This window comes from Gossypium hirsutum, chromosome A11, assembly GCF_007990345.1.
Source record: "Gossypium hirsutum isolate 1008001.06 chromosome A11, Gossypium_hirsutum_v2.1, whole genome shotgun sequence".
Taxonomy (NCBI): Eukaryota; Viridiplantae; Streptophyta; class Magnoliopsida; order Malvales; family Malvaceae; genus Gossypium; species Gossypium hirsutum.
The window spans coordinates 106,129,695-106,145,944 of NC_053434.1; the positions used below are offsets into that span (position 1 = coordinate 106,129,695).

Here is a 16,250-nt window from a genome sequence, read left to right on the forward strand (position 1 = left end):
GTGTCATTCTGCGCTGTCTCACACAACTTTAAGTATCTCATTATCGGAAATTCCTTTGCTTACACGGTTTCTTTTATAAGAAACTAGACTCATTAAGCTTTAATTAAATAATTTATCCAGCTTTTAAATCAACTCCCACAATTTATGGTAATTTTTCCAAAACACGCTACTGCTGCTGTCCCTAGCAGATTTATACAATTTACTCTGTAAAGTTCTCGTTCACATATTTAAAACATAATATCATATTCATCCCGTTTTAAAACTTAAGACTTACAAGGGAATCAAACTCAAATACTTAAGAACTTACCTTAAATGTCGTCGGACAACTACAAATCGACTATTCCATTTGTTTCGCTTTTCCCTTTTCCGAGTTAAGTTCCTTTCGCTCTTGAGCTAGGTAAAATAAATTAGTTTGTTTAATTACTTAACTAATTTATTTAGATTCAAACATTAATAATTTTTCTTAATAAGAAACATACGACAACTCATTAACATCCATTCATTCACATCTTTATTCTTGATTACAATCGGCCATTATAACATATACAAATGCATATTAACCACTTTGACCGATTGTCCATTAACCACTAACCAAAACTCATCAAATTAATGGACTATTTATTTAAATAATCCTTTATTATAATCTCACTTTGAAATTTAATACTAATTACTAATTTATCTCCCACTTAAGTTACTCATTGTACTTAATTAAACACTAATAATTAAAAATTATCAAACTATCATTCTACTCGTTTCTAAAATGACTATGTAAATATTAATCTCAATTTCATATACCATTTAATTCAAAACATTTAGCTACTTATTTACACTTTTACACATTTTCCCCAAAACATTTACATCCTATACAATTTAATCCGTCATATCCACCAAGTTAATTCCACAATTAACACATAACCCACTATTGCCAAATACTTAACCCTTAATATACAGCGTATATATGTATATCTTTAATTTATAATAAAATCCTTCTCATTTATAATTTACTCAATTAAATCCTTAATTTTTAAATGTAGTAAAAATTTACTCTATAAAATAACACAAATTCAACATCAAGCACCCAAACAAAACTCTTTCAAATAAAAGACTTCAAATTATGTCAATGACGTATTTTTTTTTTTATACATTGATAATTTCACATAAATAAACAATTTAATCCACCATATTTTTAAAATTTTCCATAATAATCCTCAATGTGAAATTTCATGAATTGACTTTGCAAATCATCTCACTTCACTTCCAACTTTAAAAATCTACCATAATAATATTAAGAACTTAGATTTTCTACCGTAGTAATTTCTATTAACTACAATCATTCCACAAATTTCAACATGGGTATGCTAGTTCATGATCCTAAGGTTCCAAAAATATAAATTATAAGCAAAAATGATCATTAACATACCAACTAATTTGAGCTTCAAACTAAAACAACAATGGCCGAATATGCTTTCTCCTTTCCCCCAAATCAACATGCACAGAAAAATGAAACTTAAAACTCATTCCCTCTCTCCACTGAGCTATTTGTTTCTTCTTCTTTTTTTATTCCTTAACAATATAAAATTATACAACCATCATAAGTAATTATTTATGTCTATTTTTAATATAAATTCCTCATCATGGCCGGCCACTATAAACAAAAAGGAATATTTGACATGCAAATCCCTCATGTTAACATTTCATGCATTATTTGACACTTTACAAATTTACCTATCACACTTTCAAGTTTTATCACATGAGTCCTATCTTATAAATTTTACATACAAATGACAAAATCAAAGCATGAAACTTTCACACATGCATTTACACATATAATAAACATAGAATTTAACAGTTAATTATTTTTATGACTCAGTTTTGTGGTCCCAAAACCACTTTCCGACTAGGGTCAAATTAGGGATGTCACAAGTTGCTCCTGAATCAAGATACCAGGTTTGATCTACATTGGTAGAAGAAGAGCCTCGAAGATTGCTTTGAATTGACTAAAATGGAGTTTGTGAAGATGAAACATTTGATCCACAATAATGGGACATGGTGGAACAATGAGGTACTTTAGTAGCATATCCTTATCCATTAAAGTGATGATAATTAACTAACATCGAAGAACCATGATCAACGCAAAAAAAAATTCTCATCAAATTTGTAATAGCAATTTTAAACCACATGACCAACTTTGCCACACAATTGACATTGTGGCCGAGAACGAGACCAACCACAACCAGTACCGCGAGTTTTGACGTGAGACCAACCTCTTCCATGCCCTCTGTGTCTATGCTTGAACTCCTGGGGATAACTCCTGGTATCTTCAGTTTATTTTGTTCAAATTGCACCATCTTGTTTCAGGTGAGATGCCAAATTTGCCTGCATAGGGACTTCAGTAAGTAAAGCTAATTGTCTTTCTTCACAATCAAGAAGCAACTCTGTCAGCAAATCAAGTGACACCGAAGTTGCTGAAGCAAACACACGAATAGATTCATATTCCATCGAAAGTCCTACCAAAATAATGCTCACTTGTTCCTGATCAACCACCATACTACCAGCTGTAATCAAACTATCATTCATACTTTTTACCTTAAACAAGTATTCTTTGATAGTAAGATTCACTTTCTTTAAAGAATAGAATGCATGACGCATACTTGAAATTTTGACACTAGATTTTGCACTAAACTTCCTTTCAATAGTTATCCAAACTTCAAAACTAGTACTAGCCTTTATGAGATACACCAATACATCATTTGTGATTGTAGATAATAACCAAGAAGCTAGAAACTTGTCCTGCTTTTTTATGAATAAAAAAAGCTAGATTTTCAACTAACTGACCCTTGTTGCCAGTTACAAATTATGAAGAAACATTAACTGTGCCTAAAACATATCCCTCAAGATCGTACCCTTCAAGAATCAATAGAATTTGATACTTTCATAAAAGAAAATTATTCTCACCAAGTTTTATCATGTCATGCTTTGAAAAATATTAAACCTTCTGCAAAACCACACCACCATTATCTTGGGAATGGACTGCCTCCCAAGTGTTTAAGGAATGACGAGGAGTATCAACTACTGGAACATCCCCCATAGCCATTAAATTGCAAGAATGGGCACTTGTTATACCAAGAAAACACTAGCTCTAGAAACCATGTTAAAATAGCAAACAAAGAAGAAGAAGAAGACTTGCTTTTCAATTCAAGAACCAATTTATAGAATAGAATACTATGGCTATTTAACGCAACCATGTACTCATACTAAAAATAACAAAAATAACTATTTAGCCTAATAACTAGGTAAGTTATTTAACCAACTATAATAATAACAATAGTAACCATTGGTTTTAATACTCATAACAAGTCCGAGCAGTCTAGTCTGGTCCAGGACATTGAGGGGAAAAAGGTTTTGAAACACCTAGAGGAAAGCAACCTCATTCCTTTAATGATAAAGAATAAGGAAGCCAATCAAAATCAACCAAAGATCTAAAAAGCCACCCAGGTGCCACCCCGTAATAGTTCAAGACCTCGCAAATAAATTCGTAGGGTGGCAGATGAAAACTAGCCTCTGAAGTGTAAAGTGGCAAGACTTGGCTTCCCACCACCGTACTCTGGTCCACTCATGGTGCTTAACTCGTTCTCCCCACTCTAAACTCACGCTTGTAGTTGTTCATTTGTAACCTTCTACACAACAATAATTTTCACATCTCGCTAACCTCAATGGTGTGATACAGAGCTAGAACTTTAGTCTAGAAAATAGCACGGCCTTAGGCTATTTCTTAGGTTTAAATCCGCTTAAGTTAGTCTAACTCTCAAAAAATAATTTCTAATACATCGAAGCAAAGAGGAAGCAAACTAAAAAAAGAAGAAGAAGATAAAAACGAACAAAAAAGCCACAAGAAAAATGGTGCACATCAAGTATTTGAGTAAATGCTCTCAAAAGAATTATATTACTTTAGAGATTTACAACTAATTGATTACAAATGAAGGGGAATGCCTCTATTTATAGTTGTGCTCCCCCAGATCTATGGTACAGATTGAATTATATCAACGGTTGAGATTTGTGCCTATCTAAAAATGAGAGTCCTAAGAGATTTAAACTCTATACATCTTTCTCCCTTAGGATTTACAATAATTACTCTGATAACTCCAGTTTTACTGAAGTGTCTCACTGAGCTACCAAGGCTTCAAGTAGATGAGGTTCTCCATGTGTTCCATGAATCGAGCTAGTTCAAATGGGTCAAATGAGCCTCATTTCATCAGTTGAATTCCATGAGACGTTTCGTGCGTATTCATCACGGGATTTAATTCGTAACTTGTGACAAGTGCACTGAGTTAGGCCACCAACATAAGGAACCTTCATTAACCTATTACTATTACCCTTCTTTTTACCCTCCCCACCGTCACTAAAACTGGCTTCCCCACTACAATTACCCCTTCACCATTTTACTACAAACAAAAAAGGGATCACTATAAATTGATAACTTACTAAAGAATCTCCACAGAGTTAACTTGAATAACCCCAAAAAAATACAAACCCAAACAAAGAGAAAAGGAAAAGAAAATTGAAAAAAATTAAAAGTTTTTAAAAAAAAGATTCTAAAAACTTAGCAAATTTTCTTAGATGGATAGAAGAAAGCTAAAAAAAATTCGAGCACTTTAATAAGCCTGAACACTCTAAAGAAGTTTCTAGAAAACATTTTTGCTCTAGCCAATGAAAACTAAACACTTGGCATAATAAAGAAATGAAAAAAATAGTTAGCAATATCTACTAGGATGTGCTGTAATGCACAATCATAGATACAAGTGTATACAAGCGCAAAATATTGTGCAACGCACACCTCGTGTATGTCTTACACGCAAGCATTTGATGATTCAAATTTTAAAAAATTAAATACAATACAATAATCAATATTAGACACTTTGGATTAAAAGACACGTGGTAACGTCTCAAGGAAGGTTGTTGTATAACCTTCGTTTCGACTAGGGGAAAATTATTATAGCCATACCCCTTGAAGATACTCCTTAGAGAACCCATTAGACACCTCACTCCTTGGAGAGGTCATCATGCACAAGTCTTCAACAACACAATCACGTGGGTCTCAGGCATCAACTGCTACCCTTAACATCGACTATTGTGTCCCATCTGAAGTGATTGATAATGTGTCTAATTGCCACATTACCTAGACCTATGGTTGCAGATGTTAAAATCGAAAGAATCTGATATAAAACTTAAAATCATAAACCAAAACCTGTCATGTCAAATCATCAAGAATAAAATAAGAATAAGACTAAATACGAAAGTGTACCTAAATCCATTAATATCTTGAAATCTTTGAGACTTGCGGTTTTGATATTCCAAATTAACACAAAAGTAATTTAAAGAAGGTAACTCTATCTTTTCTAAAGATGAAATGTCAGAAAAGTTACGCATGTTTAATTCTGATGACCCCTTCATGATAGATCCTGTTATGATTATGCCATACTACCCAAAAAATAATCCCCTACACTTTCATTGTGCCTAAATTTTTATTCACAAATTCCTGGGCTAACCATAATTTCCAACTATTTGTTCTGTTGGAGGATGAAAATGACACCTCCAGCTCTTGTAGGATTTGATTAAAGACAAGGAACTCTCTGAACACGTGTTCGATCGACTCCTCAACCCTCCGACAGATAGGACAATAGCTTCCTGCAGTGGTTCTCCTCGCCTGAAGATTACCAAGAGTAGGCAAAAAATTATTAGCAATATTCCAGCATATAATTTTGACTTTGGTAGCAACATCTAGGCTCCAAAGCTTTTTGTAAAAAGGCTTTAGCAGCGAATTTTAATTTGTTGCATCATTTGTTGTTATATCATCGTTTTGTAACATGAGCCACTTGTAGCCACTCTTGGCTGAATAAACCTAGTATTATCCCTTCGCCACATAAGCTCATCCATTCGAGCAAACTGGGAAAGTGGAATTGACACAATTCTATTCACCTGCTTATTATCGAAGAGCTTATTTAGCACATCTATTTTCTAGGTAGTTAAATTTGCCTCGATCAAGTCTACCACTTATGTACAATTAATATTGATGTCTTGACCCCTCATCCTTCCCTGCCTAGGTCCTGGCAGCCATGAATTATTCCAAATATTTATCATTTTGCCACTGCCCACTATCCACCCACAACCATCCTCTAACAACTTTCAAGCACTCCAAATGCTCCTCGAGGTATATGAAGGGTAAGGCCCCCATCTTGAACTCATAAAGTCACCTGTTTGATAATACTTAGCTCTCATAACATAAGCAAACAAGCTATCTGGCTTCATTAATAATCTCTAGGCCTGTTTTGCTAATAATGGTATATTAAATTTGCCTAAATCACGAAATCCAAGGCCACCATCACTTTTCGACATACATAATAGTTTCCATTGGCACCAATGTATCCCCCTCCTTGTTATACTATTTTACCACCAGAATTTGCTCATAATGCCCCCTAATTCCCAGCACAAAGTAATCAGCAATAGAAAACACCACATAGCATATATTAGAATCGCTTGCAAAATTGATTTAATAAATACGTAATTTCCTCTTGTCGAAAGGAGCCTCACATTCCAACTCTCTATGCGCTTGAGAAACCTCTCTTTAAAAGTAACGAACCCTTCCTTCAAAAACAAATCTTATAAAACTAAACTTAATACTTAATATTTAAGCAAATCTTTAAAATAATATTCAAAATATTTAAAACCAAACTTAAAAAACTTAAACCATATTTTTAATACTTAATTAGATACCCCTAAAAATATTTAAAATAATATTCAAAATCAAATTTTATAAAATCAAACTTAAAACTAAATTTGCATTTAATTTATATGAGTTTACATCAAAATATTCAAAAATTAAATATATATCCATATCAAAAAGATAATTTTGATGAATATCCATCAAACTAATTTGAAAAAAATATATAATTAAATCCATAAAAAAAATTTACCGAAAACCTTAGCATCAATACACACAAAACTTAAAACCATAAATTTTTATAAATTCAATAATATTCATTTCACGCATTATACCCTCGAGGGCGTCACTATTTCATACAATTCTTTCCCTTGTACTCTCAAAATCATTTATATGAATATCAAAACCAATAAAAAATTATATATAGATTGAAAGCCTAATAATTAACAATTACTTAGTATATAAAATTTGGAACAGATATGATTACACCAAAACTGTTGAAATAAAAATCTACTGCACCATTATCGGTTTTAATTAAATAATTTAAAAGGATCGATGAAGGCTTCAAAACACAACATACCAAATCAAATTCTATTTTGATATTTTTCTTAAAAACTTGACTTTTGATTTTAAATTTAAACAATAATCCAGGAGTTCCATAATTAGACGCAGAGTTAGTGAGTCCATACTGAGCTGCTTTGAAGTGATTATTCATCTTCAAATGTGAAACCAACTTCAAACATTTTTTTTGAAATATATCACTAAAGTTGGTTGTTATAAGAGAAGGTAACATCGTTAGCACCAAAGATCATTTATTATTATTATCATTAAACATGAGGATCATGTCAAACATCATACATAAATCAATCAGCAGTAGAAGATTGACTAACCTGAATAAAACACTACAACAATCCCACAACTTAAATTGACATGGGGCCATGGGAAAGCACCACTAGAACCCCCCACTAGCATGCAGGCACAATATTAACTACTGAAACAAATAGAACAAGCCTACTTCTTTGACAACAAAGAGTAAATATGATATAAATGACAAAAAGAATAGGCAACAAACTGCTTGGGCACTTGAAACAAATTCAGAAGTGAAGAGCCCAGCCTAAATAAAGGTCCTGAACACACACCTCAAACTTGACTTATATGGACAATTATTATTTAAAAAACCATATGTTCAAGAACAAAGAATTAACTTGACCTGCCATCAAACTAAAGGATTATCCCCTTTCCAATTACATGACAGAGGTCCAATAGTTCAACTGCATAAAGGTTGTAATCCAGATTCATTTTAGCATAACAAAAATATGACTTCTTTCAGTTTATTAACACAGTTCATAGAAACCAATAAATCCTCAAAACACTGAATAAAGCCTGGCCAGACTATATGCAAGGGCACACATCGGTTTTCAAGCCAATAAACTGAATCCATATATTGAATATAATGAATCAATCGTGCGTATTTATTTTAATAATCAATCAAAACCCTAGAATTTTAAAACATAAATTCAAAAGATTTAATATGTATCTGATAAAAAATACTAAATCCATAAAATCCGAGGAATGAATTAACTCAAAATTAATAAAAATAACTCATTTTCAATAATTCGACATGACGAGGTTCGGATGCCACTTGTTAGAATCGAAAGAATTTGGTATAGCACTTAAAATTATAAATTAGGATCTTTCATGTTAAATCATCAATAATAAATCAAGAACAAGACTAAATGTAAAAGCGGATTTGAATCTATAACCCTAATATATAACTTTTGCATATAAACATTAATTTCTAATCAGCACATCATCAATTAAAAATTAGTTACAAAAATATTTATACATATTTTATTCATATTTTATTTATTAATTAAAGTCTAATAAACTTTAACCAAATTAAATCACTTCTAATTTAGACTAATATTTTATAATAGTATATAATATATAATTATACTTATTATATACATGTAATATATCAAAGTCTGAGATCCACCAATAGAAACACCTTTGATCCACCAATAAAAACAAGTCACATGGCACCTTTAGATCAGAATCAAGGGTATAAAACCCTTTCTCCCTATCAAAAGAGGATCTTATTCTTCTCTCTTCTTTGTCTGTAGATATATTTCAATATATTCCCCTCTCTCTCCTCAATACACTCCGACGGCAACCAACAACAGCTCTCCACCTTACAGTAAGCAAGGTAAATCCCCCATCACCGTCATATACTTCGCTTTGTATAGCTATATCAACAGTACCGTTTACGCTTTCTCTTGCATTAATTAAATGAAAGAAAATGAGGTCTATATTTATAGACTTTAAGAAACAGCAATGTAAATTAAATCGTGGGTATCTTTTGGAAATGTTGGCTGGATTTCAAAATTCCTGTATTATTATTCTATACGTTTATTCTGAATTATGATTAGTTTATTGATGTTTCAATGCTTTTGACCGGGATAAGTTTATCACTGATGAAATTTTAGTTTCAGTTTGTGGATGGACAAAATTTGGGCTTTAGTATGAATTTCTGAAATTGGGAAGATCCCTAAGCTACTAAGTACTTTTTTCTGTTTTGGTTTGTAGTTTCTGATTTAGACTACTAAACCAACAATTCGTGATAAAATACGTTAATTTTTTTTAAAATTAAGATCGAATTAATAAAAATATGTAAATATTAAAGGTAAAATTTGTCATTATACCAATTAATAAAAAATCAAGTAATTTTTCCGGAATGATCAAAATATTCAATTTTTAATAATGTTAGTGACAAAATTAAAAAAAATTAGAGTTCAATAACAAAAAAATATATACTAATACTTAAATGGACTAAAGATGTAATTTACCTAAATTTCCAATGAAGATATTATTGAATTATATTTTTAATAAAGGATAAATCTTATAAAATCCTTAAACTAAAGGATATTACGGACCCTCAAACTAATGACCTAGTAATATATACATAAATATATATATGATTGTGGGGCCAATTGACAAAACAATAATTTATATAATTGGTAAATTATAAAACAAATGACAATAATTTATTTAACAAATTTACCCAAATATAATATGAAAGATAAAAAAATTTATATAATAACTTTTAAATTTATATATATATAGTAAATTATATTAAAAATAATACTTTTGATTTAAAAATTTATAAATTTATTGTTAATCGTAATTACTTTAAATGATAATGCTATTTTACATTAAAAAAAGTATTATTGTATTTTAAATCATTGATATTTATAATTATGAAACTAATAATAAATTACGTTAAAAATTTATAAATAATTCTTATTTTGTTAATAAATATAAGGAAAATTATTCATACTCCGTTGTAGATTTTTTGTTCTTTTTTTTTTTAATTTTACAAGTGAATTTAGGTTGTGACAGATATGTTAGAGAGTGCAATAAAAAAAAGTAAAAAACTAAATATATAATTAAATGTGATATTTTTCATACCCTTAATCCCCTTGCGGGTCTAAAAAACTCTATAGGCTAAATAGTTATCCTAAATATAATACACTTAAAAGTTTTTATAAGATATTAATAATATAAGTAAATTCAATAAAAAAATCATGTAAATAAAATATTAGTTTTAATCTAAGGGTAAAATTGTTAATTTTATTTTATTCATTACCTATTCTACAATATTATTTTATCCAACCAAACAATATAATATCTATTACACTAATTTTCTTTACCTGATGCAAAAGTTGATTGTATGTATTAATTAAATTACATTTAATTATTTATTAAAATTTTCATAAAATTTTTAAGGTTTCAATAATAATACAGTTACGGAATTAAAACATAATAATATATAAGTTTAATTTTTTAAAACACATGATTGATATTAGATTGAATCGAAATAAGCAATATTTTGAAATTATTTTTTATATATTGCGTGAATTTTTTTAAATAAACATGATAATTGTGTGAAATTCTATTTTTGTTATATATTTTCTAACTTAATCTTAATTATTAATTAGTTAATCTAGATTGTTAATTAAATTTAAATATCATGACCACTATATAATTTATTGTAACATTATTTATATTTTTAAATATCTATTTCAATGTTAATAGTGTATTTAATTTGTCAAAATAGTGATAAACTTTAAAATTTATAATGATTTATTATGTAAAATTACAAATTCAATTATTAAATATAAACAAATTGGAAGAAATTATTATGAAAGTATAACTTGATGAACATAATTAAAAATTATATAAAAAGATTGAGGGGTTTATGTTGTAATTTTACCCTCTACAATACTTTCTTTCTTTCATTCTATTTAATCTAACCAAACTATTATTATGCCCATTCTATTCTATTACAATTATATTATATTCTCACGCGATAGGAATCCATTACGGTTTTATTTTATTTCTCTAAATTAAGCGGTTTTTATTTTGTGAAATAAAATCACTTGTTTTAAATTGGATTCATGAAAAGTTTTTATAAATATTTAGCTTAATTTTATATTGCATCTCAATTTATGTAATTTTTCATAATGATTTTATTTACAAATTAAATGCTAAAATATTAAATACTGAATTTTTGTATAGAATTATTAACAGTTATCTATTTAATATTTTTAATAACATTTAGAAAATAAATAATTTAAAGATTTCGGGAAAATGATATGGAGAATTACGAAAAAGTAAGAGTTAATGAAATTTATTTGATCTATTTATTATTATTTTCATAATTTTATGATAATATTACATTTAACTATATTATAGCTTGATTTATCTGATACTAATATTAAATATTAATTTATATGACTTTTTAAAAAAAATTTGATTTCACAAATCAAAAATTTTTCTTTTTAGCTCCACCCATACAAGAATCCACAGCCTCATACTAAGAGTAATGTAAAATGATTAGAATATTTTCTAAAATACTAAAACTTCGATTCTTTTTATAGCGAAGAAATAAGTAAAATGGCTAGATATAATGAAAACATCTAATCAATTCTAAAATAAATAAATAAGGCGATTTAACCTTAAACTTAGTAATTTTTCTTAAATTGGCTCCTAAAATTTTGTCGGATCACACTGATCCCTAAGGTTGGCATTAATTATACAAATAGATTTCTATAGTTAATATTGTTAGTTTTTTAAAACTTAATATATAGGTTGATCCTTGAACTTGATAACTTTTTTCACATTGTCCCTTAATTTTTTTTTTTTTGCAATATAATGGTTCCTAAGGTTGGCATCCGTTATATAAATTGGTCCCTACACTAACACAATTGATTTTTGAATAATTAGTTGATGTAGACAAGTATGGGGGCAAAACGTGAAGAAATAAGAGGACGACATGTGGATTCATCTTTAATCATTTTTAAAAAATTAAAATAAAATCTTAAAATTTTTATAAAAAATAATCAAAAAATTTAAAATTTAAGAATATTATAAATTATAAAAATTAAATAAATTGAATATATAAAAAATAAAATAAAATTTAACATTTAAAAGCTTACTCTATAAATATTCAACTTTTAAAAACATAAAAAAAATATTTTTAAAATCTAAAAATATATAACTAAAAATAATAATCATTTTTTTTAGAAATTTACAAAAAATGAAAAAATAATACAAAAAAATAATGAAAAATTGATCGAGTGTTGACCGAAGTTAACTAGGCTTGACCAACATTGACTGACGTCGACAGCGAATTGACCAATGTCAACCGATCATAATTTTTTAATTTTATATTTTTACAATTTCTTGCAATTTACTAAAAATTTAACCAAATTTATTTATTTTTTATTTTTAAACATATTTAATTTTGTTTTTAATTTTTTTAAATTTTATCTAAATTTTTTATTTTTATTTTTATTTTAAATATATATTATTTTTATTTTTATTTTAAATTTATATATATTATTTTTTAAAGTTTTATAATTTATATATTTCTTATATTTTTTAACAAAATTTAAATTTTTTTTTTCAGAATTTTAAGATTTTTTAAATTTTTTTAAGAATGGTTAAAAATGTATTTAGTCCCCTTATTTCTCATGTGCCAGCCCAATGCTTGTCCACATCAACAAATTCTTAAAAAAAACAAACAGAGTTAGTGGAGCGATCAATCTATGTAACATATTCCAACATTAGGAACTAATATGATCCAAAACAATTTTAGCGGCCAATACGAGAAAATTTGTTAAATTTAGAGGTTAACCTAAATATTAAGCCATAAATTAATAAACATAAGAAAACAATGTGTCGCGAAACCAATGGTGTATTTTCTTAATATGTCACACTTAAACTATCATTATTTGTTAGGTAAACTATACTAATCATCACCTAACTATTAGTATTTTTTTTTATCACACAATTATGAAAAGTTATAAAATGGTCACTTAACTTTTAGTAAATTTATTTTTTGGTCACCCAACTATAAAAAGTTACAAAATTATCACCCAACTATTCAATTTTATCTTTTTTGTCACAAGAGGGGTAATGGTGACAGCTTTTAAAATGGACATAAAAGTAATTTTAAGCCTAAAAATTTATATATTGTGACAATTTAGTCTTGATTCTAATAAAATCTAACCGTAAATATTTACATATTGTGCAGCTTGTCTTTTCTGCAGTTTTGCTGTTCATTGTAACCCTTTCACCTAAAAAAGGTAAAAAAAGTTATCAACTAAATTTGATTGAAAGTATACAAAAAATAGAAACATCTAAAAATCAAAGATAATAACTTTCATCTTTTCTCATTATTTTAAAATTAGCCCTCGATGTCACAAAGAAAGCAAAATTACAAAAAGATGCCAAATTACACAATGTGTAAATGTTGAGGGTTTAATTTTTTTAGAATCAAGACTAAATTGATATAATTTATAAATTTTGAGGGTTACTGTTACTATTGTGTCAATTTTAAAAGCTGCAACCTTTGGCTAATATTAATGATAAAAAAAGACAAAATTAAATAGTTAAGTAACTATTTTGTAACTTTTCATAGTTAAGTGATAAAAAAAATTATTAATAATTGAGTAATTACTAATATAATTTATCCTAAGACAAAAATACATCTTAAAATAATAATTGAGGCCATGAAAAATGCTTTTCTATAAAAAAAATACTCCTTTTCTTATTTAAAACCTTATGGATTTTGTAAATTATAATTGTTTTGCTGTGTTAAAATGTTTGTGTTATAAAATAATAACAAACATATAAATAAAAATTAGGTTTGAAGACAAATCTTGCTTGGTGGAAGCCTTGATCCAACTTGTACGAGAATAATTATTTTATTTTATAATTAATAAATGATTGAGTGGTTTAATTATAATGTTTTGTTCATCCATCTATACTATAATAAAATGATAACAAAATATAAAGAGGGGTATTTAAGTCTTTTAATTTTAATAAATAAAAAATTTATTTTATACTATTGTTAAATTTTTACTCACTATTTTTTTTAGAAAATTACTTGATACATTGGAGATTTTTAAATTTCACAAGTAGTTTAAGGGTTTGACAAATGTATTATAAAATATAATAAAAAAATTAATTACATAAATAAATGTGACACTTGTCACACTGTCAATCTGTTTATGGATTTCAAAAAACTTGATAGATGAAGTATCAAATTTTATCTATATATTATTTTATAAATAATTAATAATTTTTAAAAAATATTTATCAATTAAAATTTTATATTTTTTCAATCAGGGTAATAAAGACTAATAAATAAAATCTCCTTTTTATATTAAAAAAAACAGACATAATAATCTTTGAGTTGAGCTTAAAAGAAAAGAGAAGAAGAAATGATTATGAATATAGGTTTAGTTATCATTATTTGCACTAACTATATATTATATTGTTTTTAATGGAGTTTGGTGGTTTGGTTAACAAGCTAATTGGTAATTAGTTGTCTAATAATAATTGGGTGATATTAAAAAATAAAGTTGGAATCACCTTTTAATTGCTTTTTGTCAATCATATCCTTTGCTCCTTTTAAATATATTGCTAAATTAAAATTAAAGTTGAATTATGTATTTCTTATCTATTTGCAGCAATGTTGGTAACATCCTCACATTTTAATCTTAAACTTTCCTCCTTTTTTTAAATCATCTTAAACTGGCCTTATTAGCAAATTACAACATCCCTCCATTTTTTTGGAATGAATGGACCCTACAATTAGCTGGTTCACCATAGATTCCCACTTAAAACAGAGTCTCTTTAATTTATTTAATTTAAGCAGTTTTGTTTTTAATATAACAACCCATTTATACAAACATGGGAAGTAGGCCCTCACATGTAAGTGGACCTTTTCTCTTCCTTTTCATCTAAAATATTTTATTCCTTGTTAACTATTGGTTCATCCGTCCAACATACCAAGAACTATGAAAATTATTACTATTCTTCCCTCCTCAATATATATAATATAATGTACGATGAATGTATAGATTTATATATGAATAAGAAATCATGCCACACATTAAAAAAAAATATGTGATTACATGGATTTGTTATTATCTTTTTTATAATTAAGGTATAAAGATTGTGTGAATCTTAATTTTAATCTCTCATAATATAATACTTTTGTCACTAATTGATTAAGAGGTTGCTAGCATTAATTTTTTTTAAAAACCTTTAAAATTTTATGTTTTAATGTTAATGTGTTGTTATCATAAAATTCATTAATTATAGATATTTATAAAATCTCGAGTTAAATTTTTAGACAAGTTATTCCCATATACCTTTATCAATATATATATAAAAATTATATATATACATATTAGTCTATGTTTGGCTCTCGAGTATCTCATCCTATTCTCTACCTAGCTTTTGATATCTTCTTTTTCATTTTGGGGTCTTTTAGGGTTTCAATTGGTACATGTTGAATGAAGGAAAGGGAGATGATGAGCATGGAATTACTTGCGGAATTGAGGGACGATTTCAAGGCCAAGTCTTCAACGGTAATATCATTGCACAGCCCAAGAATGGTTTTGCATACGAGCCATGGGCTTAAATAATTGGAGCAAATTATGTAGTCTATGATCTTGGCTTCGAGGATATATTAACCTCTAGGCAAGTCTAATGCTTGGCTTATCCTCCTCTCTCTGGGTTTTCTTTTTTTTGTTGGCTGTTCTTGATCGTGTTTGGTTGCTGAGAATATGGAGGATATCATATGAATAAGATTTGGAATCTTGACTTCATCTAAGATTTCCACGACTTTTCTTCTTTGAAACACTATTGTCTTTTTAGCAACCGAACAGGTTTTTAATTTCTCTTTTCACTTTATATGATCTTTATGACTTGTGAATGACATAGTTTCTTGTTCATCATTTATACATTCATAACCCCTCCCTCACTGGTTAAAATCTTTATATAGATATAATAATTAATTCCATGGTAGAATTTAGATGGATATCAGTGCAGAAAAATAATGTAATCTATCAAGTTATGAAACATGCTTGTTCAAGAATGAATTGCATGCAACCTGAACTTGTTTTGTGTTCTAAAACTGCTTGAATTATTTGTTTTCTCATTTTATGTTATTTCA

At 27.8% G+C, this 16,250-nt stretch overlaps 1 long non-coding RNA gene across 1 annotated transcript; it reads left to right on the top strand.

The window, feature by feature from the left end:
• The first annotated feature begins 8,789 nt into the window (after nucleotides 1-8,789).
• Nucleotides 8,790-16,036, top strand: LOC107951844 (uncharacterized). Its single transcript, XR_001698639.2, has 2 exons — nucleotides 8,790-8,924; nucleotides 15,567-16,036. It is a non-coding gene; the product is annotated as an uncharacterized lncRNA (long non-coding RNA).
• The last annotated feature ends 214 nt before the right edge of the window (nucleotides 16,037-16,250 follow it).